This window comes from Salvelinus alpinus, chromosome 6 (assembly GCF_045679555.1).
Source record: "Salvelinus alpinus chromosome 6, SLU_Salpinus.1, whole genome shotgun sequence".
NCBI lineage: Eukaryota > Metazoa > Chordata > Actinopteri > Salmoniformes > Salmonidae > Salvelinus > Salvelinus alpinus.
The window spans coordinates 77669565-77688672 of record NC_092091.1 but is presented as its reverse complement, the minus strand read 5'-3'; positions in this window follow the sequence as shown (position 1 = coordinate 77688672).

Below are 19108 nucleotides of genomic sequence, written 5' to 3'. Positions count from 1 at the left end.
TGACCTGCTGAGGTGCACAGTAGGCCTGGTGCGTGGTACCGGAACTGGTGGTACCGGGCTGAAGGCACGCACCTCAAGGCTAGTGCGGGGAGCAGGAACAGGGCACACTGGATTCTACAGGCGCACTCTAGGCCTGGTGCGTGGTACCGGAACTGGTGGTACCGGGCTGAGGGCACGCACCTCAGGGCGAGTGCGGGGAGAAGGAACAGTGCGTACAGGGCTCTGGAGACGCACAGGAGGCTTGGTGCGTGGTGCCGGAACTGGAGGCACTGGGCTGGAGACACGCACCACAGGGAGAGTGCGTGGAGGAGGAACAGGGCTCTGGAGACGCACAGGTGGCTTGGTGCGTGGTGCCGGAACTGGAGGTACCGGGCTGGATACACGCACCATAGGGAGAGTGCGTGAAGGAGGAACAGGGCTCTGGAGACGCACTGGAAGCCTGGTGCGTGGTGTAGGCACTGGTGGTACTGGGCTGGGGCGGGGAGGTAGCGCCGGAAATACCGGACCGTGCAGGCGTACTGGCTCCCTTGAGCATTGAGCCTGCCCAACCTTACCTGGTTGAATGCTCCCCGTCGCCCGACCAGCTATGTAGGCGAACCGGGGACACCATGCGTAAGGCTGGTGCCATGTAAGCCGGCCCAAGGAGACGTACTGGAGGCCATATATGTAGAGCCGGCTTCATGGCACTTGGCTCAATGCCCAATCTAGCCCTACCAGTGCGGGGAGGTGGAATAACCCGCACCGGGCTATGAACACGTACAGGAGACACCGTGCGCTCTACTGTGTAACACGGTGTCTGCCCGTACTCCCGCTCTCCACGGTTAGCCTGGGAAGTGGGCGCAGGTCTCCTACCTGCCCTCGGCCCACTACCTCTTAGCCTCCCCCCAAGAAATGTTTGGGGTTTCTTCACGGGCTTCCGTGCTAGCCGCGTACCTTCATATCTCCGCTCCTGGGCTGTGGCTGCCTCCTTCTCCTCCCCAGAGCGGCGATTCACTCCAACCTTAGCCCATGGTCCTTTTCCTTCCATGATTTCTTCCCATGTCCAGGATTCCTGTTTCGTAGGCCACTGCTCGAACTCACGGTGCTTGGTCCTGGTTTGGTGGGTGGTTCTGTACGGATCCTGGCTGGCTGGCCCCGGCTGGTCCTGGCTGGACCTGGCTGGACGGCTCCGGCTGGTCCTGGCTGGACGGCTCCGGCTGGTCCTGGCTGGACGGCTCCGGCTGGTCCTGGCTGGACGGCTCTGAAGGCTCGGGACAGACGGGCAGCTCAGGACAGACGGGCAGCTCTGACGGCTCGGGACAGACGGGCAGCGCTGGGCAGGCAGACAGTTCAGACAACGCTGGGCAGGCAGACAGTTCAGGCTCTGCCAGATTCAGCCAGCCAGGATCCGCCAGAGCCAGCCAGACAGGATCTGCCAGAGCCGTCAACCAGACAGGATCTGCCAGAGCCGCCAACCAGACAGGATCTGCCAGAGCCGCCAACCAGACAGGATCTGCCAGAGCCGCCAACCAGACAGGATCTGCCAGAGCCGCCAACCAGACAGGATCTGCCAGAGCCGCCAGCGAGCCAGGATCTGCCAGAGCCGTCAGCGAGCCATGAGCAGCCAGAGCCGTCAGCGAGCCATGAGCAGCCAGAGCCGTCAGCGAGCCATGAGCAGCCAGAGCCGTCAGCGAGCCATGAGCAGCCAGAGCCAGCCAGCCAGGATCCGCCAGAGCCAGCCAGCCAGGATCCGCCAGAGCCAGCCAGCCAGGATCCGCCAGAGCCAGCCAGCCAGGATCCCCCAGAGCCAGCCAGCCAGGATCCTCCCCTCAGCCCAGAGCTGTCATTAATCCTGAACTGCCCCTCAGTCCAGAGCTGTCTCTCTGTCCGGAGCTGCCCTTCAGTCCGGAGTTGCCCCTATATCCTGAGCTACCTCTCTATCCTGACCTACCTCTCTGTCATGAGCTACCTCTCTGTCCTGAGCTACCTTATCCCGGTGCTGCCCCTTGTCCCGGTGCTGCCCCTTGTCTCGATGTTACCCTGTAAATTAAGTGGGTGTAATAGGAGGGTGGTCATTTGGAGGGGGAGACGTAAGCTGGGATTGACTATGGTGGGGTGGGGACCTCGCCCAGAGCCTGAGCCACCACCGTGGTCAGATGCCCACCCAGACCCTCCCCTAGACTTTTGGTGGTGCGTCCGGAGTACGCACCTTGAGGGGGGGGTTATGTCACGTTCCTGACCTGTTCTCTGTTATTTTTGTATGTGTTAGTCGGTCAGGGCGTGAGTTTGGGTAGGCAGTCTATGTTATGTGTTTCTATGTTGGTGAATGGGTGACCTGATATGGTTCTCAATTAGAGGCAGGTGGTTTACGTTTCCTCTGATTGAGAGCCATATTAAGGTAGGTGGTTTCACATTGTCTGTTGTGGGTGGTTGTTTCCTGTGTCTGTGTTTGTTGCACCATACGGGACTGTATCGTTCGTTCGTTTGTTTGTAGTCAGTACTTGTTCGTTCGTTCTTCGTTACATGTAAGTTCGTAGTCCAGGTCTGTCTACTTCGTTTGTTGTTTTGTATTTTGTTCAAGAGTTTTCCGTCTTCGTCTGTTTCTTGTAAATAAATATTATGTCTAACTACAACGCTGCATTTTGGTTCAATCCATGCTCCTCCTCATCTGAGGAGGAGGAAGAAGAAGAAGATCGTTACAACTACACATTGCTTTAAACCTGTTCTGACAGTTCATTTCCTTGAAGATTAGAATCTTCCAACGTGGTTAGCCAAGAAGATGTCAAGATAGTAATCCTGGATGATGAACTATCAAACAGATATGTAACATTTCTTCCTCGTCCATAACTTGTTTCCTGCTTGTAGAAGGGTGCGTTTACATGATTTAATGGAAAATGTTTTTTCAGTGAGGGTGTGTAATGCAAGTCAAGGTATCCATGTATTGATTGTTAACAAGAGTTATACCCAGCATTGTTGAAATAACTATGTTATGGTAAAATCTGAACATAGCAGTTTACTGTTGAATTCGACATTTTGACCATTGATATGTTAAATAAATAATAGGTAAGAAGCATAGAATCAAAGGAGAAAGAGACTGAGCCTCTGTAGAAAGACAGATAGCTGTGGAATGTGTTGGAATGGGTTGGGGGAAGGGAGTAGAGCAACGGTTGAGGGGCGACATATGGGCATAGGGGCGACATATGGACATCTGTGGCTGGCTTTGTTCTGGCTTTGTTCCAACGTGTTTTCACTACATCCACTGCAAATACCAGGATAATGGTAAGATAGCAAACAGAATATGTACAAGTTAGCTAACATAAAGCAACTGACAGAATTATAACTATATTTATACAATGTCAAGTATTTCTTAAGTATAAATATTCTCCATGATTGTCACGTTCCTGACCTATTTCTGTTAGTTTGTTGTATGTGTTAGTTGGTCAGGACGTGAGTTTGCGTGGGCATTCTATGTTGTCTGTTTCTATGTTGGTTTAAGGGTTGCCTGGTATGGCTCTCAATTAGAGGCAGGTGTTTGGCGTTCCTCTAATTGAGAGTCATATTTAGGTAGGTTGTTTCACAGTGTTCGTTGTGGGTGGTTGTCTCCTGTGTCTGTGTATATGTTTGCACCATACGGGACTGTTTGCGGGTTGTTCGTTTTATGTAGTCTGTTCCTGTTCATTGCGTTCTTCACGTTATATGTAAGTTCGTCGTTCAGGTCTGTCTGCATCGTTTATTTGTTTTGTTTGTTTATGCAAGTTTAGTTTGTTTTTTCGTCGTGTTCAATAAATCATGTCATTTCACTACGCTGCGCCTTGGTTCGATCACTACTCCTCCTCTTCGGATGAAGAGGAGGAGGACTGCCGTTACAGAACCACCCACCAATCCAGAACCAAGCAGCGTAATTTCGAGCAACGGGAAAGTATACAGGACTTGTGGAGTTGGGAGCAAATATTTAACGGAGAAGGACCATGGGCTAAAGTGAATCACCGTCCATGGGAACAGCTGGAGGCAGTTCGGAGAGCGGAGGAAAAGAGAGAGAGGAACCGGCGTTGTGAGGGGACGTGTCTTGCACGGAAGCCCGAAAAGCCCGTGAGTAACACCCAAACATTTCTTGGGGGGAGGGCTAAGAGGTAGTGGGTCAAGGGCAGGTAGGAGACCTGCGCCCACTTCCCAGGCTAACCGTGGAGAGCGGGAGTACGGGCAGACACCGTGTTACGCAGTAGAGCGCACGGTGTCTCCTGTACGTGTGCATAGCCCGGTGCGGGTTATTCCACCTCCCCGCACTGGTAGGGCTAGATTGGGCATTGAGCCAGGTGTCATGAAGCCGGCTCAACGCGTCTGGTCTCCAGTGCGTCTCCTCGGGCCGGCATACATGGCACCAGCCTTACGCATGGTGTCCCGGTTCGCCTACATAGCCCGGTGCGGGTTATTCCACCTCCCCGCACTGGTCGGGCGACCGGGAGCATTCAACCAGGTAAGGTTGGGCAGGTTCAATGCTCAAGAGAGCCAGTACGCTTGCACGGTCCGGTATTTCCGGCGCTACCTCCCCGCCCCAGCCCAGTACCACCAGTGCCTCCACTACGCACCAGGTTTCCAGTGCGTCTCCAGAGCCCTGTTCCTCCTCCACGCACTTTTCCTATGGTGCGTGTATCCAGTTCGGTGCCTCCAGTTCTGACAACACGCACTAAGCCTCCTGTGCGTCTCCAGAGCCCTGTACGCACTGTTCCTTCTCCCCGTACTCGTCCTGATGTGCGTGCACTCAGCCCGGTGCCACCAGTGCCGGTACCACGCACCAGGCCTATAGTGCGCTTCGAGAGGTCAGTGTGCCCTGTCCCTGCTCCCCGCACTAGGCTTGAAGTGCGTGTCTCCAGTCCGGTGCCTCCAGTTCCGGCACCACGTACCAGGCCTACAGTGCGTCTCAGTCAGCCAGAGCCATCCGTCTCCGCAGCGCCATCTGAGCCATCCGTCTCCGCAGCGCCATCTGAGCCATCCGTCTCCCCAGCGCCATCTGAGCCATCCGTCTCCCCAGCGCCATCTGAGCCATCCGTCTCCCCAGCGCCATCTGAGCCATCCGTCTCCCCAGCGCCATCTGAGCCATCCGTCTCCCCAGCGCCATCTGAGCCGTCCGTCTGTCCCGAGCCATTAGAGCCGCCCGTCTGTCCCGAGCCGTCAGAGCCGATAGTCAGTCAGGAGCCGCTAGAGCCATTCGTCAGACAGGATCTGCCAGAGCCGCCAACTAGACAGGATCTGCCAGAGCCGCCAACCAGACAGGATCTGCCAGAGCCGCCAACCAGACAGGATCTGCCAGAGCCGCCAACCAGTCTGGATCTGCCAGAGCCGCAAACCAGACAGGATCTGCCAGAGCCGTCAGCGAGCCATGACCGTCCAGAGCCGTCAGCGAGCCATGACCGTCCAGAGCCGTCAGCGAGCCATGACCGTCCAGAGCCGTCAGCGAGCCATGACCGTCCAGAGCCGTCAGCGAGCCATGAGCGTCCAGAGCCGTCAGCGAGCCATGAGCGTCCAGAGCCGTCAGCCAGCCATGAGCGTCCAGAGCCGTCAGCCAGTCATGAGCTGCCCCTCAGCCCAGAGCGGCCATTAATCCAGAACTGCCCCTCAGTCCAGAGCTGTCTCTCTGTCCGGAGCTGCTCTTCAGTCCGGAGTTGCCCCTCTATCCTGAGCTACCTCTCTATCCTGACCTACCTCTCTGTCCTTAGCTATATCTCTGTCCTGAGCTACCTTGTCCCGGTGCTGCCCCTTGTCCCGGTGCTGCCCCTTATCTTAAGGTTACTTTTTCAATTTAGGGGGTGTAATATGAGGGTGGTCATTCGTAGGGGGAGACGAAAGCTGGGATTGACTATGGTGGGGTGGGGACCTCGCCCTGAGCCACCACCGTGGTCAGATGCCCACCCAGACCCTCCCCTAAACTTTGTGCTGGTGTGCCCGGAGTTCGCACCTTAAGGGGGGGGTTATGTCACGTTCCTGACCTATTTCTGTTAGTTTGTTGTATGTGTTAGTTGGTCAGGACGTGAGTTTGGGTGGGCATTCTATGTTGTCTGTTTCTATGTTGGTTTAAGGGTTGCCTGGTATGGCTCTCAATTAGAGGCAGGTGTTTGGCGTTCCTCTAATTGAGAGTCATATTTAGGTAGGTTGTTTCACAGTGTTCGTTGTGGGTGGTTGTCTCCTGTGTCTGTGTATATGTTTGCACCATACGGGACTGTTTGCGGTTTGTTCGTTTTATGTAGTCTGTTCCTGTTCATTGCGTTCTTCACGTTATATGTAAGTTCGTCGTTCAGGTCTGTCTGCATCGTTTCTTTGTTTTGTTTGTTTATGCAAGTTTAGTTTGTTTTTTCGTCGTGTTAAATAAATCATGTCATTTCACTACGCTGCGCCTTGGTTCGATCACTACTCCTCCTCTTCGGATGAAGAGGAGGAGGACTGCCGTTACAATGATTAAATAGTTATTTCCTTTATACTGAAAAAATGCTTGAGGTTTACTTCAATACAACATTCAAAACATGAAAACATGACTACATAAACCCATTATATACATCTAGAACGTAGTTAGAACTCTCAAACTGTTTCCATCAAACAGAAAAAAAACAAGAAAGTTGGATTAACACATTTAGATTTTAGATCCTATACTTTGCATTAACCCATATAGTTGTTTAAGGTGATACAAAGGGAGAGTGCAAACAGTTTGTGAACTCTGCAAATAATGTTTCCACTTTGAGAATGAGAACGGTAGGCTAATTGACTGTAATTAATACAGGGTGTAGGGTATAATGACAGGGTATAAACAGTATATTTACAAGGCCTACTGGTGACATATGTAATGTGGAATTGATAAACAATTAACAAAGGGCAAACAATTCACACAATTAAACAATGAATGCTCAAGATTTGGAGGGTGACAGCTGAGAGCATTCTGGAATTGCTGATGAAGTGCATCCATTCTGGAGAGAGATGCCTCCACCACCCCCTCCCCTTCTTCTTGTTGCAACATTTTACATTATCCTCAAGACACATTATCTTCACACATATTTTAGATGCTTTTCACTGACAGCCACAACTCAATCAGCTCGGCCTATTGCAACGTGCGCTGCCCAATTTGCAGGCTTCCCACATAGGCCTTGGCCTACGCACATGTGATGTGTAACAATCCACAACAAAAATAGATTTGTAAATAAGCTAATGATCCTCTGTGGTGAAGTCATGCCTTCTGGTGAAGCATTTTGAATGATTTATATTTAGGCAGGAGTAATTAGATCATTTTTGCAAAACATCAAATTACTTTAGGGGAAGCCAGCATCCAAACAGTGCACAGTGTGCACCCAGCAACTTTCCTTTCCAAATCGCAAGAGGCTGACACAAGAGATCTGTATATAATGACGTGATGCTCCATCCTAACAATGGGATTAGTTGTCCCAAAGGCAGCAAGGCAGGCTACAAGCTTAGGTCTGCATATTATGCCAATAGAAACACATTGGGTTAGTTCTGGACAGATTTTGGCGAGAGTGAACCCTCTCGCTTCGCGTCTTCCTCTTTGCTTAAACTATCTCAACGGAGAAAGCATCCGAGCGAGCGAAACAAAGCCCCTCTGTCTTACTACACAGTATGTAGCCCATGTATCAGATGCTGTCTGGCCAGAAATCATATGACATGCCATACTATTTTGGTCCAGACAGCATCAGATACATGGTCTACACATACTGAGACAGAGGGACGCTGTTTTACTGTCCAGACAGCATCAGATACATGGTCTACACATAGCACTACACATTGCTTTAAACCTGTTCTGACAGTTCATTTCCTTGGAGATTAGAATCTTCCAACGTGGTTAGCCAAGAAGATGTCAAGATAGTAATCCTGGATGATGAACTATCAAACAGATATGTCACATTTCTTCCTCGTCCATAACTTGTTTCCTGCTTGCAGGAGGGTGCGTTTACATGATTTAATGGAAAATGTTTATTCAGTGAGGGTGTCTAATGCAAGTCAAAGTATCCTTGGATGATTGTTAACAAGAGGCATACCCAGCATTGTTGAAATAACTATGTTATGGTAAAATCTGAACATAGCAGTTCACACTGCTGGATTTGACATTTTGACCATTGATATATTAAATAAATGATAGGAAAGAAGCATAGAATCAAAGGAGAAAGAGACTGGGCCTCTGTAGAAAGACAGATAGCTGTGGAATGTGTTGGAATGGGTTGGGGGAAGGGAGTAGAGCAACGGTTGAGATAGGGGAGACAGATGGACTTCTGTGGACTAGGGAAAGGAACGGTTGAGGTCAGGAGGTGAGGTCAGTTCCCCTTAAGGGAGTAATGAGGGTTTAGTATCTGGTTACCTTCTTCCTGTTGAGCATAAGATGTAAGGATTGGAGAGAAGGAGGAGTGTCTTAAGTGGGATATAAATATCTGGATGGAACAAATGTTGGGTTGTCTGAATTACAGCTGTACAGAACCTTTGGGAAGAATTAAACTTGGTTAAAGCTTCTCTAGTGTCCGTGGGTTATTTACTCTGAAAAATTACAACCTAACACCCTAAAAGAAGACAAGGTTCCAATGTAGTCCAAGAAGAGGTAGGCCTATTAGGATTATGTGCACAGCTATTCTGCCATACTATTACAAACAGCAGTAACTAACTACACATTAAATTATAAAATAGATACTACAAAGCTGCATTTCAGGCCCAACTACATTTTGACAAAATGTTGGTCAAAATTGAGTTAGGACTGAAATCCGGCTGTGCAGTATCTATTTGATCTTGTGACAAAGTGTCCTGGTTCAATTGTATTCCGTTTCAGAGAAAATGGATTGTAAAATGTGCAGTAACTACACAATTCAAGTAAAAACCAAGGTAAACAGCAGTAAGTGAAGTTACTAAGTGAAGTTACTTTACTCTAGCTTTGTTCCAACGTGTTTTCACTACAGTCACTGCGGTTTGTTTTGGTATTCTATGGGGCTCCAAGTTCAGGCCATCCCAAACATGACACACACCATGAGACAGCCTGGGATCAAGTTTTTACCAGAATAAACATGACACTATCTCACTGGAAAATTATGGTTGAACTCGCATTGAAATGCAAATACCTAGATAAAGGTAAGATAGCAAACAGAATATGTAAAAGTTAGCAACTGACAGAATTATAACTATATTTATACAATGTCAAATATTTATTAAGTATAAATATTCTCCATGATTAAATAGTTATTTCCTTTATACTGAAAAAATGCTTGAGGGTTACTTCAATACAACATTCAAAACATGAAAACATGGCTACATAAAACCATTATATACATCTAGAACGTAGTTAGAACTCTCAAACTGTTTCCATCAAACAGAAAAACAACAAGAAAGTTGGATTAACACATTTAGATTTTAGATCCTATACTTTGCATTTACCCATATAGTTGTTTAAGGTGATACAAAGGGAGAGTGCAAACAGTTTGTGAACTCTGCAAATAATGTTTCCACTTTGAGAATGAGAACGGTAGGCTAATTGACTGTAATTAACCTGTTTGGGCTGCAGGGGGCAGTATTGAGTAGATGGATAAAATGTGCCCATTTCAAACGGCCTCGTACTCAATTCTTGCTCGTACAATATGCATATTATTATTACTATTGGATAGAAAACACTCTCTAGTTTCTAAAACCGTTTGAATTATGTCTGTGAGTAAAACAGAACTCATTTGGCAGCACACTTCCTGACCAGGAAGTGGAAAGTCTGAAATCGATGCTCTGTTCTAGGGCCTGCCTATAAATGGGCATGATACGTATTAGTATACATGCACGTCATACACCTTCCACTAGATGTCAAGAGGAAGTGAGAGAAGAAATGAAGTGTTTATCTTGGTCTGAGGTGGAATAAATCCTCTTGGCATGACGAGTCACCCATTTCCTGTTTTCTGGAAAGCGCGAGGATGGACCTGGAATTGCCTTCTGGAAAGCTGTCGTTATAGGCGACTACTATCTCCGGCTTTGATTTTATTTGATACATGTCACAATATCATCGTAAAGTATGTTTTTTCAATATAGTTTTATTAGATTATTGAAATTTATTCGGGACGTTAGGCGTGTTGCGTTCTCTGATTTGTTCAGGAAGGAGAGCTTCGCGCCACTTGGCTAGTGTGCTTGCTAATTCAAGAGGGAAAAAGGACGCTCTAAATCCAAACAACGATGGTTCTGGACAAAGGACCCCTTGTACAACATTCTGATGGAAGCTCATCAAAAGTAGGACCCATTTTATGATGCTATTTCATATATCTGTCGAACTGTGTACTATTAGTTTTGCGCCCAGGTTTTGGGCACGCTCTCGCTATAACATAAGCCTTATGTCGTAATGAAGTTATTTTTAGAATTCTAACACTGCGATTGCATTAAGAACTAGTGTATCTATCATTTCCTATACAACATGTATTTTTTTGTAATGTTTATGAATAGTTATTTGGTCAGAATAGGTGAGAGTCTAATAGAAATATCCGCACATTCTGGGAAAAAGATGCTACGTTAGCACAATGTATAACCACTGATTTCAGCTCTAAATATGCACATTTTCGAACAAAACATAAGTGTATGTATAACCTGATGTTATAGGACTGTCATCTGATGGAGCTTATCAAGGTTAGTCAAAAATTATATATCTTTTGCTGGTTTGTTACGATCGCTAACGTGCCTATTGCTATCGCTAACGTGCCTTGATGAATGAATGTGGTAGTGTGGTAGGCTATTGTAGTAAGCTAATATAATGATATATTGTGTTTTCGCTGTAAAACGCTTAAAAAATCGGAAATATTGGCTGGATTCACAAGATGTTTGTCTTTAATTTGCTGTACACCATCGATTTTTCAGAAATGTTTTATGATGAGTATTTAAGTATTTGACGTTGGTGTCTATAATTACTCTGGCTGCTTCGGTGCTATTTTTGACGGTAGCTGTGATGGTAGCTGCAATGTAAAACTGATTTATACCTCAAATATGCACATTTTCCGAAAAAAACATAGATTTATTGTGTAACATGTTATAGGACTGTCATCTGATGAAGTTGTTTCTTGGTTAGTTTGGTTGGATCTTGGTTAGTTATGTTGGTTTTGTGCATGCTACCTGTGCTGTGAAAAATGTCTGTGCTTTTTTCTATTTGGAGGTGAGCTAACATAAATATACGTGGTGTTTTCCCTGTAAAACATTTAAAAAATCGGACATTCACAAGATGTGTATCTTTCATTAGCTGTATTGGACTTGTTAATGTGTGAAAGTTAAATATTTAAAAATATATATATTTTGAATTTCGCGCCCTGCACTTGAAGGGGCTGTTGTCATAAGTGTACCGGCACCGCCCTGCAGCCATAAGAAGTTAATAAGTAGGGTATAATGACAGGATATAAACAGTATATTTACAAGGCCTACTGGTGACATATGTAATGTGGAATTGATAAACAATTCACAAAGGGCAAACAATTTACACAATTAAACAATGAATGCTCAAGAATTGGAGGGTGACAGCTGAGAGCATTCTGGAATTGCTGATGAGGTGCATCCATTCTGGAGAGAGATGCCTCCACCACCCCCTCCCCTTCTTCTTGTTGCAACATTTTACATTATCCTCAAGACACATTATCTTCACACATATTTTAGATGCTTTTCACTGACAGCCACAACTCCATCAGCTCGGCCTATTGCAGGCTTCCCACATAGGCCTTGGCCTACGCACATGTGATGTGTAACAATCCACAACAAAAATATATTTGTAAATAAGCTAATGATCCTCTGTGGTGAAGTCATGCATTCTGGTGAAGCATTTTGAATGATTTATATTTAGGCAGGAGTAAGTTGATCATTTTGGCAAAACATCAATTTACTTTAGGGGAAGCCAGCATCCAAACAGTGCACAGTGTGCACCCAGCAACTTTCCCTTCTAATTCGCAAGAGGCTGACACCAGAGATCTGTATATAATGACGTGATGCTCCATCCTAACAATGGGATTAGTTGTCCCAAAGGCAGGAAGGCAGGCTACAAGCTTAGGTCTGCATATTATGCCAATAGAAACACATTGGGTTAGTTCTGGACAGATTTTGGCGAGAGTGAACCCTCTCGCTTCGCCTCTTCCTCTTTGCTTAAACTATCTCAACGGAGAAAGCATCCGAGCGAGCGGAACAAAGCCCCTCTGTCTTACTACACAGTATGTAGCCCATGTATCAGATGCTGTCTGGCCAGAAATCGTAAGACATGCCATACTGTTTTGGTCCAGACAGCATCAGATACATGGTCTACACATACTGAGACAGAGGGACGCTGTTTCACTGTCCAGACAGCATCAGATACATGGTCTACACATACTGAGACAGAGTGGCGCTGTTTCACTGTCCAGACAGCATCAGATACATGGTCTACACATACTGAGACAGATGGGCGCTGTTTCACTGTCCAGACAGCATCAGATACATGGTCTACACATACTGAGACAGAGGGGCGCTGTTTCACTGTCCAGACAGCATCAGATACATGGTCTACACATACTGAGACAGAGGAGAGCTGTTTCACTGTCCAGACAGCATCAGATACATGGTCTACACATACTGAGACAGAGGGGTGCTGTTTCACTGTCCAGACAGCATCAGATACATGGTCTACACAAACTGAAACAGACGGGAGCTGTTTCACTGTCCAGACAGCATCAGATACATGGTCTACACATACTGAGACAGAGAGGTGCTGTTTCACTGTCCAGACAGCATCAGATACATGGTCTACACATACTGAGATAGAGGGGAGCTGTTTCACTGTCCAGACAGCATCAGATACATGGTCTACACATACTGAGACAGAGGGGAGCTGTTTCACTGTCCAGACAGCATCAGATACATGGTCTACACATACTGAGACAGAAGGGCGCTGTTTCACTGTCCAGACAGCATCGGATACATGGTCTACACATACTGAGACAGAGGGGAGCTGTTTCACTGTCCAGACAGCATCAGATACATGGTCTACACATACTGAGACAGAGGGGAGCAGTTTCACTGTCCAGACAGCATCAGATACATGGTCTACACATACTGAGACAGAGGGGAGCTGTTTCACTGTCCAGACAGCATCAGATACATGGTCTACACAAACTGAGACAGAGGGGAGCTCTTTCACTGTCCAGACAGCATCAGATACATGGTCTACACAAACTGAGACAGAGGGGAGCTGTTTCACTGTCAAGACAGCATCAGATACATGGTCTACACATACTGAGACAGAGAGGAGCTGTTTCACTGTCCAGACAGCATCAGACACATGGTCTACACATACTGAGACAGAGGGGAGCTGTTTCACTGTCCAGACAGCATCAGATACACGGTCTACACATACTGAGACAGAGGGGAGCTGTTTCACTGTCCAGACAGCATCAGATACATGGTCTACACATACTGAGACAGAGAGGAGCTGTTTCACTGTCCAGACAGCATCAGATACATGGTCTACACATACTGAGACAGAGGGGAGCTGTTTCACTGTCCAGACAGCATCAGATACATGGTCTACACATACTGAGACAGAGAGGAGCTGTTTCACTGTCCAGACAGCATCAGATACATGGTCTACACATACTGAGACAGAGGGGAGCTGTTTCACTGTCCAGACAGCATCAGATACATGGTCTACACATACTGAGACAGAGAGGTGCTGTTTCACTGTCCAGACAGCATCAGATACATGGTCTACACATACTGAGACAGAGGGGAGCAGTTTCACTGTCCAGACAGCATCAGATACATGGTCTACACATACTTAGACAGAGGGGAGCTGTTTCACTGTCCAGACAGCATCAGACACATGGTCTACACATACTGAGACAGAGGGGAGCTGTTTCACTGTCCAGACAGCATCAGATACATGGTCTACACAAACTGAGACAGGGGGGAGCTGTTTCACTGTCCAGACAGCATCAGATACATGGTCTACACATACTGAGACAGAGGGGCGCTGTTTCACTGTCCAGACAGCATCAGATACATGGTCTACACATACTGAGACAGAGGGGCGCTGTTTCACTATCCAGACAGCGTCAGATACATGGTCTACACATACTGAGACAGAGAGGTGCTGTTTCACTGTCCAGACAGCATCAGATACATGGTCTACACATACTGAGACAGAGAGGTGCTGTTTCACTGTCCAGACAGCATCAGATACATGGTCTACACATACTGAGACAGAGGGGAGCTGTTTCACTGTCCAGACAGCATCAGATACATGGTCTACACATACTGAGACAGAGGGGCGCTGTTTCACTCGCTTGGACGCTTTATCTGAGATGAATGCTTCTTTCTGTCGGCACGCGTCTGGGTCAAATAAATTATCAATATATCAATATTTTATTTGGACGGGCAAGGAGGTATGGTAGGGCGGGCTAGGAGGTATGGTAGGGCGGGCTAGGAGGTATGGTAGGGCGGGCTAGGCCTCCTAAGGACCGCCCATAACACCGGCCCTGTTGCCAGGAAACGAAACCAAAGCATTGATTGCTGTCATTACTTGTCCAAAGACTGCTTACAGGGTAAGGAAACCAATATGTAAATTTGTAATTTGGATGAACTATCTCTTTAACACATTTAGATTTTAGATACTGCACTTTGCGTTTGCATTAGCCATATAGTTGTTTCAGGTCATACAATGGCAGAGTGCCGTATCAGCATTATTGGGGTCAAAGGTCATGTGTTCATGGTTGATATTCATACAAAATTACTTCATAATAAGATAAATGATAATCCACCGAGGGACTATTACTTATCTACCGACAATATATTTGTCTATACAGCCAAAACACTTTAAAGGACCAATCCCCAGTTCAAACAATAACAAAGAGGGCACCCCTGCCTCTGTTTTGTTAAAAAGTTGAAGGATGGGCCTGGAGAAATGTAACCACTCGCAAATTCATAGACAGAGCTATGGATGCAAGGACTGACCATTCATGATATCAAAATCACAGTTGTAACCATGTTTTGAGGCTATACAGTGTTCTGAACTAAGCTCATGAGGCATTTATAAGTTATATTATTCTAGAATAAGTAGGTAGATATCCTTCATTTAAAAGTAAAATGGATGTAGCAACTGCAGATTGCCCCTTTAAGGCCATTTTTCTCCGTTTCCCTGTTGGCATAGTTACTGATCTTGGCCTTTGTAGGTTAGTTATTGACCTCAGGTGGCTGCCCTGCACTTGCCCCTAGTCTGCCTCATGTCCCTCCTATCACCATGGGTCCACCTTCTTGAAAACAATAGCACGACACATTGCTTTATATCTGTTCTGACAGTTAATGTCTTTGAAGATTAGAATCGTCCAACGTGGTTAGCCAAGAAGATGTCAAGATTGTAATCCTGGATGATGACTGTGTGAACTATCAAACAGATATGTCACATTTCTTCCTCGTCCATAACTTGTTTCCTGCTTGTAGGAGGGTGTGTTTACATGATTTAATGGAAAATGTTTCTTCAGTGAGGGTGTCTAATGCAGGTCAAGGTATCCTTGGATTGATTGTTAACAAGAGTTATACCCAGCATTGTTGAAATAACTATGTTATGGTCAAATCTGAACATAGCAGTTCACACTGTTGGATTCGACATTTTGAACATTGATATGTTAATTAAATGATAGGAAAGAAGCATATAATCAAAGGAGAAAGAGACTGAGCCTCTGTAGAAAGACAGATAGCTGTGGAATGTGTTGGAATGGGTTGGGGGAAGGGAGTAGAGCAACGGTTGAGATAGGGGAGACAGATGGACTTCTGTGGACTAGGGGAAGGAACGGTTGAGGTCAGGAGGTGAGGTCAGTTCCCCTTAAGGGAGTAATCAGGGTTTAGTATCTGGTTACCTTCTTCCTGTTGAGCATAAGATGTAAGGATTGGAGAGAAGGAGGAGTGTCTTAAGTGGGATATAAATATCTGGATGGAACAAATGTTGGGTTGTCTGAATTACAGCTGTACAGAACCTTTGGGAAGAATTAAACTTGGTTAAAGCTTCTCTAGTGTCCGTGGGTTATTTACTCTGAAAAATAAGAACCTAACACCACCCTAAAAGAAGACAAGGTTCCAATGTAGTCCAAGAAGAGGTAGACCTATTAGGATTATGTGCACAGCTATTCTGCCATACTATTACAAACAGCAGTAACTAACTACACATTAAATTATAAAATAGGTACTACAAAGCTGCATTTCGGGCCTAACTAAATTTGGACAAAATGTTGGTCAAAATTTTAGTTAGGACTGAAGTTCGGCTGTGCGGTATCTATTTTATCTTGTGACAAAGTGTCCTGGTTCAATTGTATTCCATTTCAGAGATAATGGATTGTATAATGTGCAGTAACTACACAATCCAAGTAACTACACAATGCCTGTTCCACTGCTTGTTTGATGTAGAAATCAGCATCAGGTTTGCTTTTGCTCTCGGATAGAAGGGGGGGGTACTGCGGTAATCAGGGTGATAGTTGGGTTCTCCGACTTCACTGGTGGAACACGTTTTTGTTTTTGTCTCTTTATATTTTCTCTGTCTCTGACTTGACCTTGTCCGGACTCTGCATAATGTTGCAGGCTCCAGCCTGAAATCAGTGCATTTGTCATGTTTTGTCTTTGATCATGTCTTGTCCCTGTGCTTCCCTCTGCTGGTCTTATTAGGTTCTTTCCCTCTTTCTCTCTCTCTCTCTCCTCCGCCCTCTTTCCCTCTCCCGCTCTCTCTCTATCGTTCCGTTCCTGCTCCCAGCTGTTTCTCATTCTCCTAACGACCTCATTTACTCTTTCACACCTGTCCCCTATTTTGCCCTCTGATTAGAGTCCCTATTTCTCCCTCTGTTTTCCGCTTCTGTCCTTGTCGGATTCTTGTTTGATGTTTGCTGTTCCTGTGTCCTTGTTCCGCCCTGTCGTGTTCTTTGCCTTCTTCAGATGCTGCGTGTGAGCAGGTGTCTAGGTCAGCTACGGCCAGTGCCTTCCTGAAGCGACCTGCAGTCTGTGGTCGCGTCTCCAGTCGTTCCTCTCTATTGACGAGAGGATTTCAGTTTCCTGTTTTGGATTACCATTGATAATTTCCAGGAGAATCATTATTTGTTTAATACTGGAATAAAGACTCTGTTACTATTACGTCGCTTTTGGGTCCTCATTCACCAGCATAACAGAAGAATCCGACCAGTATGGACCCAGCGACTATGGATTCTCTCAACACTGCCGTCGAGTTCCAGGGAGCAATGCTCGGCAGACACGAGCAGGAATTGTTTGCTGCTCGTCATGCCGTTGAGACCCTGGCCGCTCAGGTCTCCGATCTCTCTGGACAGTTTCAGAGTCTTCGTCTCGTGCCACCAGCTACTACCTGGTCTTCCGAGTCTCCGGAACCTAGGGTTAATAACCCACCATGTTACTCTGGGCAGCCCACTGAGTGTCGCTCTTTTCTCACCCAGTGTGATATTGTGTTCTCTCTCCAGCCCAACACGTACTCTAGTGAGAGAGCTCGGATCGCTTACGTCATATCACTCCTTACTGGTCGGGCTCGGGAGTGGGGCACAGCTATCTGGGAGGCAAGGGCTGAGTGTTCTAACGATTATCAGAACTTTAAAGAGGAGATGATACGGGTTTTTGATCGTTCAGTTTTTGGGAAGGAGGCTTCCAGGGTCCTGGCTTCCCTATGTCAAGGTGATCGATCCATAACGGATTACTCTATAGAGTTTCGCACTCTTGCTGCATCCAGTGACTGGAACGAGCCGGCGTTGCTCGCTCGTTTTCTGGAGGGACTCCACGCTGAGGTTAAGGATGAGATTCTCTCCCGGGAGGTTCCTTCCAGCGTGGACTCTTTGATTGCACTCGCCATCCGCATAGAACGACGGGTAGATCTTCGTCACCGAGCTCGTGGAAGAGAGCTCGCGTTAACGGTGTTTCCCCTCTCCGCATCTCAACCATCTCCTCCCACCGGCTCAGAGACTGAGCCCATGCAGCTGGGAGGTATTCGCATCTCGAATAAGGAGAGGGAACGGAGAATCACCAACCGCCTTTGCCTCTATTGCGGTTCTGCTGGACATTTTGTCATGTCATGTCCAGTAAAAGGCCAGAGCTCATCAGTAAGCGGAGGGCTACTGGTGAGCGCTACTACTCAGGTCTCTCCATCAAGATCCTGTACTACCTTGTCGGTCCATCTACGCTGGACCGGTTCGGCTGCTTCCTGCAGTGCCTTGATAGACTCTGGGGCTGAGGGTTGTTTTATGGACGAAGCATGGGCTCGGAAACATGACATTCCTCTCAGACAGTTAGGGAAGCCCACGCCCATGTTCGCCTTAGATGGTAGTCTTCTCCCCAGTATCAGATGTGAGACACTACCTTTAACCCTCACAGTATCTGGTAACCACAGTGAGACCATTTCCTTTTTGATTTTTCGTTCACCTTTTACACCTGTTGTTTTGGGTCATCCCTGGCTAGTATGTCATAATCCTTCTATTAATTGGTCTAGTAATTCTATCCTATCCTGGAACGTTTCTTGTCATGTGAAGTGTTTAATGTCTGCTATCCCTCCTGTGTCTTCTGTCCCCTCTACTCAGGAGGAACCTGGTGATTTGACAGGAGTGCCGGAGGAATATCATGATCTGCGCACGGTCTTCAGTCGGTCCAGAGCCAGCTCCCTTCCTCCTCACCGGTCGTATGATTGTTGTATTGATCTCCTTCCGGGGACCACTCCCCCTCGGGGTAGACTATACTCTCTGTCGGCTCCCGAACGTAAGGCTCTCGAGGATTATCTGTCTGTTTCTCTCGACGCCGGTACCGTGGTGCCTTCTTCCTCTCCCGCCGGAGCGGGATTTTTCTTTGTTAAGAAGAAGGACGGTACTCTGCGCCCCTGCGTGGATTATCGAGGGCTGAATGACATAACGGTTAAGAATCGTTATCCGCTTCCCCTTATGTCGTCAGCCTTCGAGATCTTGCAGGGAGCCAGGTGCTTTACTAAGTTGGACCTTCGTAACGCTTACCATCTCGTACGCATCAGAGAGGGGGACGAGTGGAAAACGGCGTTTAACACTCCGTTAGGGCATTTTGAATACCGGGTTCTGCCGTTCGGTCTCGCTAATGCTCCAGCTGTCTTTCAGGCATTAGTTAATGATGTACTGAGAGACATGCT